The sequence below is a fragment of the Meleagris gallopavo genome, chromosome 1 (assembly GCF_905368555.1).
Source record: "Meleagris gallopavo chromosome 1, MGAL_WU_HG_1.1, whole genome shotgun sequence".
In the NCBI taxonomy this organism is placed as follows: domain Eukaryota; kingdom Metazoa; phylum Chordata; class Aves; order Galliformes; family Phasianidae; genus Meleagris; species Meleagris gallopavo.
Window position 1 is genome coordinate 82,395,617 of NC_139404.1, and position 13,052 is coordinate 82,408,668.

The following is a 13,052-nucleotide window of genomic DNA, read 5'->3' on the forward strand; positions in this document are numbered from 1 at the left end:
AGAGCTATTTGAGCTAACAATGTTTAAAATGTTGTGAACTGGTAGACACTGGGAAAATAAGTAAATATAGAACAGAAAATTCAGCTGTGAAGCCACTGTTCCTTTCTCTAATACCAGTTTTATGGCAGTGTAATGTTATTCGTGGGGGTGCCTGCACATCTCACCCTTGGCAAGATGGTGTGGACAACAACAGCTGCTAAGACAGAAGTCAGCATAAACAGCACATGTGAATGGAAAACCCAGAACTGTCTGAGAGAGCGTTTACCCCAAAATGATCTTTCCTGAAGGGAAATCACTAAGGTAAAGAGAAAAATGACCATCAGCTGAATTAAGTGGTAAACAAGAAATGACAAGGCATCAATCTGAAAGACATCATAAAGATGTAGAAAAGAAGCACAAAAACATGTTTCAGAGTGGGGAGAAACCTCAGATAGGGACAGAGCAGAAGTGAAAACCTATCTTGGCACTGGCAGCAGTTGCCCTGCTGGCATCACACTTGCCCAGCTCAGGTGCATCCTGTCTGTGGAATGCTGGAAGCAGCCTAACCCTGCGGGCAGGGTCCCACACTTTAGGGTGCACATTGGTAACCTGATGAGATGCCTTCCCCAGCATCAGTGGGGTGCATCAATAGGGAGCAGCATGGGCACCCCTGAAGCTGGAGCAGGCACAGCTCCAGCAGGAGTGGGATGTGAGTGGGAGGGACCTGCACTGCCAGAAATGACCCCGTTTCTGGAGAGACTGGGGTGGGTGTCTGTGTGTGAGGGATGAAAACCTTTATGGACTGGTTAGAAAAGCATGCTTAGGAGCTTCTAGGAATTTATTCGTGTTTTCTAAGCGTCTTAACACTGTGGGTCAGCTGACGTATTGCTAGTGTTGGTCTTGAATATACAGTTCACTGATAGTTAATCACATATCCTTAATAAATCAATAAACCAACCCCAGTCTTGATTTCGTTTAACCTATGCAAGTTGAGCTGTTTCTCTGCAACAATGACTGACTGGTATAAGTTTTTCACCAACTCTGGCAGGCAAAGGCTTGTGTGCTTAGTCAGAGAAAAAACATTCACTTCATGATGATCTAGAGACCAGGTGCAGGACACCAGGTGGTTTCTGGAGTGGCCTGGCTGGCAGGAAAGTGGAGACAGGAAAGGGGGATGCGTGACAGACAGCATGCTGTGTGCCTGGTGTTTGATAGCCGAGATGAATATCACTGGTGGACAGTACAGAGTCACCCTGTCTGAGCACACTCACTAGCAGCGGAACCTGCCAGCTATCAACGCAGTTCTGATGGACGCAACAGCAACTTGTTAAGGCAGCAGAAGTCAAACCATATTGCCAGGATTTCTCCTTTTGGCTGAAGAGGGAAAAATTAATCTCTTCAGTGAAGATAATATGAGAATAATTTCCTGCAGGAAATCCACCCTGTTTTCACACAGGGAAGAAGTATTACCCAGGAACCAGCCATGAAGCTGGCAAGAACAGCACATATCCTGTGCCAGCGGGCACCCGGAGCCCTTACTGGAGCGGCAGTCAGCTGTCTGTTAGCTGTCCACCAAGCTCCAACAGCTACACCAGCTCCTGATTCACTCAGTGTCTGCACAGCTTGGGGAGATATGGAGCCCGCAACTCCAGAGGTCTGCTTCAGCCTCACCCCCTGCTGGTTGACACAAAATGGCTCCTGTTTGGCTCCTACTGAATAGAGCAGCAATACGCACCATTGAAACAGGCCATTGTTAGTTTTCTGTCTTGGCAGCAAGATCATAAGGCTTCAGTTCCTGCTTTCTCTGGACAGGGGTTTCTGATGGCAGGTTGTATTTAGGCACCAGCTTGCTTGGCTGCCCCAGTGAGACCTGTGCTGACTCCAGGACTGGGATTCTGGGACTGCCAGCACTAAAGCAAGTCAGAGTACGAGAACTAAACAAACTCCAAAACTATTCTGAGGACTGCTATAACACAGTTTAAAAAATAAAACAAAAATCTGAGTGGAAAACATTTCTATCTTTAGCCATCAGGAGCAAGACTTATCTAAGCAGCCCCACACAGGAACTGGCAATTGGAATGGGAAAGTTAGGGTTCAACTTGTTCCTAAACAACTTGTTTTAATTGTTCTAATTGTTTTAATTGTCAGGGCCACAGTGCGATGCTACATGATTTGCAGTGCTTGTCTGAGGCCTTTCTCCTCCTTCTCACGGGAGGTCCTTTCCCTAAAACAACCGACAAATGTCTTTAATAATTTTAAAGATTACTTCGGTGCTGTTCACACTGTAAGTTCTTACCATATGAAGGTAGCTCACTCTACCAACTGGAAAGCCTGCTGTCCTCTGTTGACTTCTTGCTGGCCTTTGCTTTGGTTTGGGTTGTTTGGTATGACTGCAGCATATTGTGATAATCAACACTGCACCCTGCCCTGAAACACAGTAAATTAATACATGTTAAAAATGACCACATTTTGACTGGAGAATCTGTCTTCAGTCTTTCTTTGACGTCCAGTTATTCTGACAGAACACACTTCAGTTCTGTGATGGAAGCGATCTGTCTTCATTCCCCTGGCTTAAGTTCAGTGCTGTAACCACACCTGAATCTGAAATCTTCTCTTTTAACTAGTCCTACACAAACCACAGCATGTCACACAACCTCATTTCTGCTTGAGAAAGGCTCCATATGAGAGTCATTAGTACACAGGCCAGTGGAAGCACACATGTACCTAATAAGATTTTAATAAGTGCTGAAGTCTTTCTCATTATAATCAGTGAAGATAAGGGCCAGATCTACGTGGAGCGTTGGAAAAGCCAAATGGACCTCAGTTTGTATTTTTAGGTGCTTGTGTACCTTGGAAGATCTGCTGTTGACTTCTGTGGTTCAGCCTTTCTGCTCATGTAGCTCAGCTACCTTTGACATGGGCATTTGTGCCTGGCCCACAACAAAGCGAATCTGTTCTACAAAGGCAGAATAGGAGCTGGCACTTGTGTCTACAGATCCCTCTGCTTGTTTTCAGGAACTTCTTGTTGAATATGAAACCACAAGTTCCATGCAGAGGGAAGTGAACACCATAAACAAGCCACTCCATCATGTCTGGTGTAGTAATAGGTAGAGGAGGACAGCACATGTGCTGCTGCTGTTACTGACATGAGGCAACATCTTCGTTTTGCTGTTATTTAAACACTGTTTGTCAGTTGAGTAATGTAAATCCATATGATTGTGAAAAGACAAAGGACCCCAGGACCTGGAGTTCTGAGCACTATTTTCTTGCTGGAAACACTCCCAAAATACAAAGTAGCACGTAGTCTTCTGCATCTTAAGGTATTCCCCTGGCAGCCAGGGTTAGGAATTTAATGCAAATTCCCTTTCCTTCCCATCCATATTTCCTTTTGAAAATGTCTCTACTGGTAATCAAAGATCAGCTGTTATCAGCGTATGTTCAAAGTGCTTCACAAATGAACACTCATTACCAAAACAGAGTCTAGGCAGTTTTATCACAAGTTGGTCACGTCAATTTTAAGGACATAAGACTGGACACACCTGGAACGCATCAAAGTCCACTTAAGACAGCTTGTCTCCTCAGCTGTGGCCAGTAGCAAATAGTTCAAAGAAGCTCCTAAGAGCAGGGCAAATGCAGAGTGACCAACCAACCTCCCAGGTACCAACAGCCTAGGGTTTCCCAAGCCAGGGAGTATATTAACAGCTAAGAAAAATGGGTATAGTCCCAAACCTCATCTGTGTCTTACTTTGGAGCAGCAGTATCTGGCACACTGTACCTCACCCTCCAGCTCTGTGATGTGGCTGCAGCCTCTCTATGTTCATCTGTGTAAACTTGTGAGGCCAGCAGTTGTGTAGATGTGAGGGCAGGTCTCACAGCTACACATGAGCAGCTACAGCATCTGCTGGGCTTTGCACTGTTACCTATCATCACAGCTCATACGGAAGTGTTTAAAACTGTCCGTGCTGTCACTATGTAAGCCATCATCAGCCTTAGGGTGCCCAGAGACCAGCCTTCCCACAGACTGAGCAGTAAGAGACACACTGTAGACATGTGCTAGTGTATCTGATGAGCGAGGTGCCTACCTGCATTTTCATCTTACTTTCACAATTGTGTTTGAGCAGTCACCTCAACATCAACAGCCTCAAAGAGCACACTAGCCTGTAGCATAAGTGTATGTGGAGAGCTCTGAATCTTCTTCTTTGGACTCTCAGAAAACTACAAACTACTCTGCCTTTTGTATTTCAGTTGAAGTGACCAACTGAGGTGGTCAGCATGCTACCTGTGGTGGCACAATGGCCCTCCATCCTATCTGGCTGCACCACAAGAAGCAAGTCACATGGAATGACACGCTGCTAGGCATATCCTTACTTTCTAAGTGCTAATTAATTGAATAATGGGTTGGTTAGCAAGGCCTCTCATCTATACTGTACTCAAAACACTATCTGGAAAAAGGCTGGTGAGGTTAGCAAGATGGATGCTCTGTTATATCTGATACCTTTGAAAGAGAATCTGTCCCAGCATAATTAATGAGACTGTATTTAAAAGCAAAGATGTGTATTTGTTCTCTGAGACAGCATTTGTGAGATGGCAAACATTTTCTTGATTGGGACAGTGATCACTGTGCTTCATTCTGTGACAAACAGCAGAATGAGTTTCCTGTTTAAAATGGAAAGCAAACAGTTTACTCAAAGAGCTTTAAATGTCATCAGTCTCTTAGAAAATGCATGCTAGCAGGCCGTGACTCTGAAAGCAGCAGAGCTGTTCAGTGTACCTTTTGCCTCCACCTAAGCCCACTGGATGCATATGGATGATGATGGCTATCTTTATGCCAACAGCCTTGTTTCATGCCAGGGATCCTCTGACTTGCCTCTGAATTCAAAGTGTGAAGCTCTGGACAGATTTTGCTGTTTTGTTTCTTCCACATTTATCCTAGGGATCAGATTTCCAGGAATCTGCTGCAGTCAAGTTCCTGTAACAAAATGCCACAGGAAAAGTCATCTGCACTAGGTGTTCACAACAGGCCTGCAAATTCTTCTCTCCCCTCTCCATTTTAAAGTACGCTGATGCTGTTGTGGTCCCTGTTAGAACAAGCAGGTACCTGAGGTACCTGGAAGGAAGCTGGGGGTAGAAGAGCAAATAGAACCGGTGTTTTGTTGTCTCAGGTACAGCTCCATGCAGGTGACAGTCACATCCCTGTAGCTAGCAGGCAGCTGCCCACAGCCTGCCTGTGCTGGACCTGTGATTGAGAATGAGGTGCATCTTGCCTTGTGCCTCCCACACAGCAAAATGCTTTTCAGATATTAATGAACTGAGCCCAGCAGTACTGCTTTTCTAAGGCAGAAAGGTGCCTGTTTCATCAGCGAGAGAGGCTACGGGTATGTCTGCATGAAGATGGTCTGGAAACCTCATTTGAATGAAGTTTTGGCAAGCTAACAAAACTTGTAAACATAATTAAATCACATTAGAGCCCCACGTGGGCATTCTTACTTAGAGGTGTGTTTATTTTCTACAGTATACTCCACCTCCAAAGCAAATTGAAGCAAATTAATTTAGTCCACCACTTAACTGTTACTGAAAGTGTCCACTTTAATACGGTTAACTCACCTATTTGAAATTCACACTTTTAGTTCACTGAGATGACTTTTTCCTGAGCAATCCTTTGTAAAGAAGCCTTCCCAGAGGGAGCAGAAGGGCTCTGTTTAGGAGCATTCCAGAGAGCCAGGATGGCCCAAAGATTTTCTGTGGATCTAGCCCTACTGTACTGTTTACCTACCCCACCACATCATGTTCTGCAGCAGACCCAAAGGGCAGAGGCAAGGCAGGAAGCACAAGCTAGCAAGAGTCTTGTCTGGCTGCAAGTAACACTGCATAGAAAATTCATGAAAATGCCACAGTTCTTCAGGACTGCAAAGTCTGGGGATCATTTGTTCTGCCCTTCCAGCATAACACAGACAGTATAATTTCATTCTATTACTTCTTCAGTCAGCCTGATAACTTATCTTTGACTGAAGCATGAAGTCAGATATTTGCTGCAGGCAAATTGTTCCAGGCATTTTGTTGGATGCATTTTCCATTGAAACCAATTTTTGCTTTTAGTAAACTACCTTTTTTTTTTCTTTTTCTTTTTTAAATAATATTTTCCCCTCTAACAGACATGCTTCTCTCTGCAAATCTGTAGTCACTGCTTTCTTGGGAACGCAGCTCTGGTCTGTAGCAGCTTAAGAAAAAGGAGGACAGAAAGCCATTGCTTTTCTGCAGCCTGAAATTATTACACCAACATGAATGCAGATTTCTCCAAGTCTCAACACCTTTCTCATGACATTGCTGCTATATTTAAGTTCTTGAGGATGTACAGTGGCTCAGTTTGTCTCCCTCCCCATGTCAGCAGTGCAGCTGGAACAGAAACACCAACATCTCCAGGCTTACAAGGTGGTCCCATGCACAGGCATTCCACAGGAGTTCAAAGCAGCTCTGAGAGCCATAAATTTCATCTTTTCACCTATCCCAAAAGTGGGGTGAGGTGGAGCAGTGCAGAAAGATTCAAATACACATTGGAACAAAGCATAAAATTGAGCAAGTCAGAAAAACATAGGATTGCCTCTACAGAGTAGATAATTCACTCCTATAAATATTTTTATCTTGCCAGACTAGGTTTAGCCACACTGCACTGGCTAAGCTGAGCCAGCATCTTGAGATCATTGGTAAAGCTCAGAATTATATGTGAAGTTTTTCAGTGCTGCATCTTATAATGGTAGTAAAGATAGGAAGCACTAAAGCTTACCTTTTCCTGAGGCAGAAACTAAGAGATGGGGAAATGTGACTCTACCTTGGTGACAATGGATGGATGTTTTCTAGGAAACTTGGAGCAATGCTTAGAAGTCAAATAATAGTTACTGCATGTTTGGCACCCTGATCCATAGACCTGTCTGGCCAGAGCTCACAGAGACAACAGGAAAGCTGGATGTAGTGGCTAGGCTGAGATCTGCAGGCACAATCTGCTATAGCAATGCTAACAGATATCCACCCTCTGTATTACCAGGATCTCTTGAGCCCAGCCCTTTCCTCAGGCTTTCAGTCCTCTACGTGGAGAGCTACAGAGCTCTAACAAGCCCTGAAGAAACAACATTAGAGTCATTTAGTCATACAGTCAACCTGTCAGGGATTTAAGCCCTCACCTTTATTATAGTGCCCTTACATGAAGCTGAATAAAACATGGAATATTCAACTGCCTTTGACAAATGCATTGTGTTTGCCTGATTTTCTCATTTGCCTCAGAAGAGAGATGGAATTATTCTTTCTGATCAAATGAGTTTTATCTTTTCTCATTAGCTTTTCATAATCTTTAGCGTGCAGATTGGAAGGAAGGGGCTTTCAAGCAATTTTGGCTGAAAACAAAATGAGTAAAGGTTAAAACTGAGAGTAGGAGGCAATGGGAACGCACCACTGTTGCAGAGAAATTTCCAGCCTGATCTTGACTACATGAGGAGTTTTAAAACAGAAAAAAAAAAAAAAAAAAAAAAAAAAAAAAAAAAAAAAAAGCCCAAGAAATCCTCACTGAAGTAACAGAGTGGGCTGTTCAGGTCTGAGGGGCTGTTCAGGTCTGAGACTGTGACTCACATGGTTGATACCATGTAAATAGCCCAATGAAGGGCTTATCTGAACTGGAACTGTCACTTTTAGCCTTGGTTGGGTCAGTTTAGGTCACGCCAGTGAGTTTACTTTATGGAAACATCAGCACTGCAAACCCTTACATGTTCTAAGGAAGACAGAGGGATGTATTATATAGCATGGGGCATCTCATGTACATGAATCTGTCATCTGATCTAAAGGATCACCCTGCCTCCTCCAAACCATTGTATCTTATGCTGCAGAGTGCCCAGTATGATGGAATTGAAAGAAGCAGAGGTGAACAACCTCTGAGCCCACAGCTGCAATATCTCACTGATTAAAAATCATAAGTTGGAGGCAGGTCAGAAGGCTCTTGCACACCCTCCTCATGCCTAGACTTTGCAATAGGTGCATACCATTCAGAGGAGGTGCACCAAGGTCATCAGAGTAGGTTGAGTATCTGCCAGAACCACACAGACTGAGTCACCACCCAGTTGGACTGTGTAGCTGGGCATCTCTGCACTGCATGATTCTTGAAGTCCTTGTCTAGCCTAGATGATTCTGTGATCTGCTCCAGATGAGGCTTGCCAGTACCACAGTACAGCCACAGCTCAGAGCAGCGACAGAACACATTCTCCAAAAGGAAGTCAGTTATCTGGACAAAAACGCTTTTTTGGTGACATAACTCTTGCCAACATCAGGGCTTTCACAAGCTTTGTTTTTTTCTCACTCCTACCCAGCTCAGCTTTGACCAGCGAAACAGTGAAATGTAGGGCAAATGCTCCAAGACAGCTAATCTTTTTACTTACATAAGAGCAATCAACAATGTAAGATTGATCGCAGGTAGCAGATGCTGCAACATTCAATAGCCCACAGGAGAAGGAAGCAGAACGCACTTCATTCTGAAGTGTTTTCAGGGAAGCTTGCTTGCGTGCCGTGCCAAGTGTGGGCAGGGCTTTGGGAACCTGAAGGTCACCTTGGCACATGTCCTCACAGCGCTGCCTGCCCTGCCCTGCAGCTATGGGACACCAGCCCAGAGGACGCTGCTGGTGACTCGTGCAAGGTGCACAAAGAGCTGGAGGGCAGCAGGGCAAGAAGCAGGACTGAAGGAAGATGATGCTGCATGTGGTGCATACCTATGGCAGACGACCTGTAATTCTTTGCACAATGCCAGAAAGCGGGGGTGGCTTTTAAAGATATTTTCTGTACTGGAGCTAAGAATGGCAGGTTTCACAATGAAGCTGTTGTTCAATTATACATGATTCAATGTGTTTGCAGATTTGACAGAGACAGGGAAGTAATAAAACAAAGATACTAAGACTTATCAGCAATTCTTGCCATTTCTTAATGCCACTTCTAATCTATGCCTTTGACCCTTTGGTAATTCTACTTCATTTTGTGTTGCTATAACATTCAGCAAATGACTGAAAACTTTATGCCAGTCGCTAGCTTATCATGTTTGCTTTATGACAGCCCAAGACAAAGGCCAATATATCATAAAATAAAAGTCCAACTCCATAGTTAGACTCCTGAGTAGATGGCTTGAATTTCTAATGAGCAGAAATTTGCTCTCTCGTTGCTTTTAATAGAAACTCAAGGGTTCCTGAAGAATCAAGTCTTTTATCAAATTGTCAGATATGGACTTGGGAACATAGCTTTGGAACGCAAATCAGAGGCACAGGCCTTTGGTGAATGCTGTGTCATAAGTACAGCTATTGCGGGGCAGGGACTCCTTAATATAGGAAGGGACCTCATAAGATGTTTATGCTTCTTCATTCAAATGACTTGAGGGACAGCTCTGCATGCTATCGGGTTGGCTAAGCCCCAGGGGCTGAATCTACTGCTGCTGCTCTATTGACATACCAACTGCTCATGGTAGCACAGGCACAGGTTACCTCCCCGCCTCCCTCTTGCAGCACAGCCCTGCCTTCTGCCTGTGAGGCTGCTGCATGGTCATGTTTGTGCACTGGTGCTTTGCATGGGCAAAGCTTTCATGTCTGCAAAGCGAAGAGAGAAGAGGTGCATCAGTGGCAGATCTGCTGGGGCTGCTCTAAGGGAATTTTAACTGGGAATTATGCTGCTATGTTCTAAGGGAAAAACAACCTCCTCTTGACACACTTGGTGACTGCAGAAAGGCTGCCATGCACTTCTGTCACACGACAGGACTACACAGCACAAAACAAAGGTACAAGGTGGTAGATTCAAAGCTAACAAGAGGAAATGCTTTATGAAATGCATAGTTAAATTCTGTCGCCTACTGCCAATAGTGCTGTGGATGCCAAAAAGACATTTTGAAAAGTGATTTGACAAAGTCACGAGTATAGCTATTAGGGGCTATTAAACAGCAAGATTCTAGGAAGCTTTCAGGAACCCGCACCCTCGTGCATACAGTGTACCAGAGACCCACCATTTTCATGCACTTTGCTTTATGCATCTGCTACCAATCAGAGAGAGGAAACTAGAACAGATAAACATTTAGAGTGAGCCAGTATGTCCATTTTTCACATGAAACCTTTTATGTTGATCTTAATATACATCAGTACTGAGAGTTGTTAACCACAATGCTTCAGTAACTGCTTCATAAGCAGCTGAGCCAGCTCGGCAGCCCATTCAGCCTCTTAAAGAGAAAAGCTATAAAATCAGTGGGGAGATAGTCATGCCTTGTTGTCCTTGGGCTAATTTAGCCAGCTGTGGCCTGCAAAATGGAAGAGCTTCTCAGACACTTAGTTCATCTGATACAAACATATCCTCAAGGGTATTCCCAGCCCAGATACAAAAGATTGCAGCAGGCAGTGATCCTGGTTCCAGGTCTCTCAAGAGCTCTGCCAGCACCCAAGCACCCAATCTGTAGTACTTTTCAGCTCAGGAGACTGGCATACGATAGGGAAGAGATGCTGAAATAAGGAAAAAAATAATAATTGCACCATTGCCTAAAAGGATATTGCCAACCTCTATAGATCTGCACATCATTCCCCACAAAAGTTTACAGTGCACACCTCGTTTTGGAAGTCTTCCTTCATTGGTGTGAGAGTCCTCGCCACACTGCAAAGTGAAGGTGCCTGAGAATCCTACTGAAGTATTACACATAAGGACAAACTCTGTTTTAGCAAGGAATTTGTCCCCTGAGTTGTAACACAGACTGGACTTGCATACACAGGTGAGGAAAAAAACATGCAGTAACATGGTTAACAGAGAATTGCACTGTAATGTGACTCCTTGGCATAGAGATCTGCCTGCGTAAATGCCATTTCAGGCATGACAGATGGAGGGAAAGGCTTTAATGCTGCTTGTATTGTGCTATTGCTCCCAAACTAAACAGATCCCAGACCACCATGTTGCTGTAGTGCTTTGCCACTGTGCCCTCTTGCTACATGCTGCGGTGGTCTTGTCTGCAGACAGGAAATCCAAGAAGTAATTCCCTGAGGAATACCAATGGGAAACTCAAGTTTAATTACTTGTTCTGCCTCAAGATTTGCTCACCATTGCTTAGGAAGCAAGAAAGGTGACATCTTAGTGACCCTATGGACCACCTGTATGAGGAAACGCAGGCTTTGTCAAGCTTTACCCCTGGAGGCCAGCAGAAGGAATGGCTGACCTGGGGAAACTTTGGCCTACTGATGAGGACCTTGACTAGAGGAGGTGACTCTCCACCTCCCATCTGGAAGCCTGTTTGCATCAGTGTCACAAGCATCTAATCTTGGCATAGCTAAAGAGCCCAGCACCAATCTGCCCCAACCTCTCACTCCCTTGCTGGAAAGAAACAGTTTCTCATGATTTCCCCGAATAACCATACAACTATATTACAGAACAGCTTGTTCTACCTCAAGCCACACAGTTATTTCATCTTGTGGTGGGCCTTGGGGGAGCCACTTTATCACCAGCTGCAGCAGGGTTGAACGGTTTCCTACTGTTGATGATTAAGGAAATAACAGTCGCCAGACAGAGATTTACCTGAAGACCTCTGCTGAAGCTCTTCCCCTTTGATTGCCCTTCAGTGTCGTGCCTTGCCAGGCCTTGTTAAGGCTTCTCCATTGTTCTTCCCGCTGTCAGTCAGTCACGACTTTGCAAAGGCGAATATGCAATTGAGATCTTTAATTAATGCCACGTAACGTTCAGATGAATTCACTGGGGAAGGGACATGTGAAAGGAATCAAGCCAGAAACCTAGCAGAGCGGGGGGAGGGGGATGGACCCCTTCCAAGGATTTTATCTGTAGAAAGATCTAATTAGCTAGAATAATATGCAAGCTCGTTTACAAAGAAAATGAACATCAAGACAAGCTGAAGCTAACAACCAGCTGTCTCCTCTTTGAGAGTTAAACGCATTAGCTCCAGAGGCAGAAAAGAAAGAGAAAAATAGGCTTAGGATTTGTGTATCTTAAAACAAGTGAAACCTACACCCACTGGTGTAACACTCCAAATCTTCCACTTCTTTTGCATCGTGGGGGCAGGTCTAATTCAGTAGAAGGGAATGTGCCTTGATTGGTCATGGCTAAGCTAACATAGGCTTTGCTGCTTGCTGTTGACAAGCTCAGTCATCCCTTCCAAGTGCCTGTGGCACTTTCTCTCCATCCCAGTGCAGCCCAGCCCAGGCTTCCAGGCCTGGCTTTGCTGCCTGGGGATGGCTGAGAGCCCACGCTGAAGACAGGGTGACCAGCAGGTAGTTGGTCTTGGATTTGGGATTGAGGAAAGGTGATGCCACATTGGTCAGAGACCCCACAGGGAATACAAATAGTTAGTGTAAACTCTCAGATAAAAAAAAATAAAAATACAACAGGATTTAGATAGTATTGATTTCAAATGTGTCTATGAGAGTTAGCCACCTAGTTGACCTTCCCATAGAGCTGGACATCATGTTCCTGTTGGGTGTGTTTACACTAGAGGGGATTTTTCAGCATATATATATTGCTAGAGCCATGACAAAAATATTTCAGTAATAGAGATGCCATTCATACCACTGAAGGAGCTATTTTCTGAGCTACCTAAATAGACTAAGCTGTGCATTTTTATTTTTATTTTTTGCAAGCACAGATGAAATTATATTAGGGCCAGCACAGATATGAGTTGGATGTGTATTCTCCCAACTAGTATATCTCGGACCAGACAGTAAAAATTTTTAAGGCAGAGTGATCTGCATGCACATTATCAGTATCACCATTACACTTTACCAAGTCACTAAGAGAGAAACAAACCTAGGGAAAAACATTCAGTCCAGTATGAGAAGTTACACAGCTTTGACAGAGAGCCAACAGTAGTTAACTCCATTTCTCCCATACTTTATTTAACTGTTCCATTTGGTGGTCTTTCCGCAGACGTCAATACACTGGGATGTCAATGCTTCCTTTATGGCCAGGAAGCTTCTACCTCTGTCTGAGCTTTACCAGAAAATAAACGTATGCCCCTGAACTAAAACCATCAAGAAATCAAAATCAAATCTGCATACTCTGTGTGACAGCAGAGAACCTGA

General features: G+C 44.3%; 1 long non-coding RNA gene across 6 annotated transcripts in view; it reads right to left on the reverse strand.

The window, feature by feature from the left end:
• Nucleotides 1–799: 799 nt before the first annotated feature.
• LOC104913508 (uncharacterized) overlaps nt 800–13,052 on the reverse strand; it is a 273,998-nt gene continuing 261,745 nt past the window's right edge. For 5 of the 6 annotated variants that reach the window (XR_014886908.1, XR_014886910.1, XR_004161663.2 and 2 more), the window contains one exon: nt 800–2,406. This is a non-coding gene — a long non-coding RNA (uncharacterized LOC104913508). Of the gene's footprint in view, nt 2,407–9,961; nt 11,648–13,052 lie in introns of those variants that run through there. The other variant, XR_014886907.1, reaches the window with a different exon arrangement.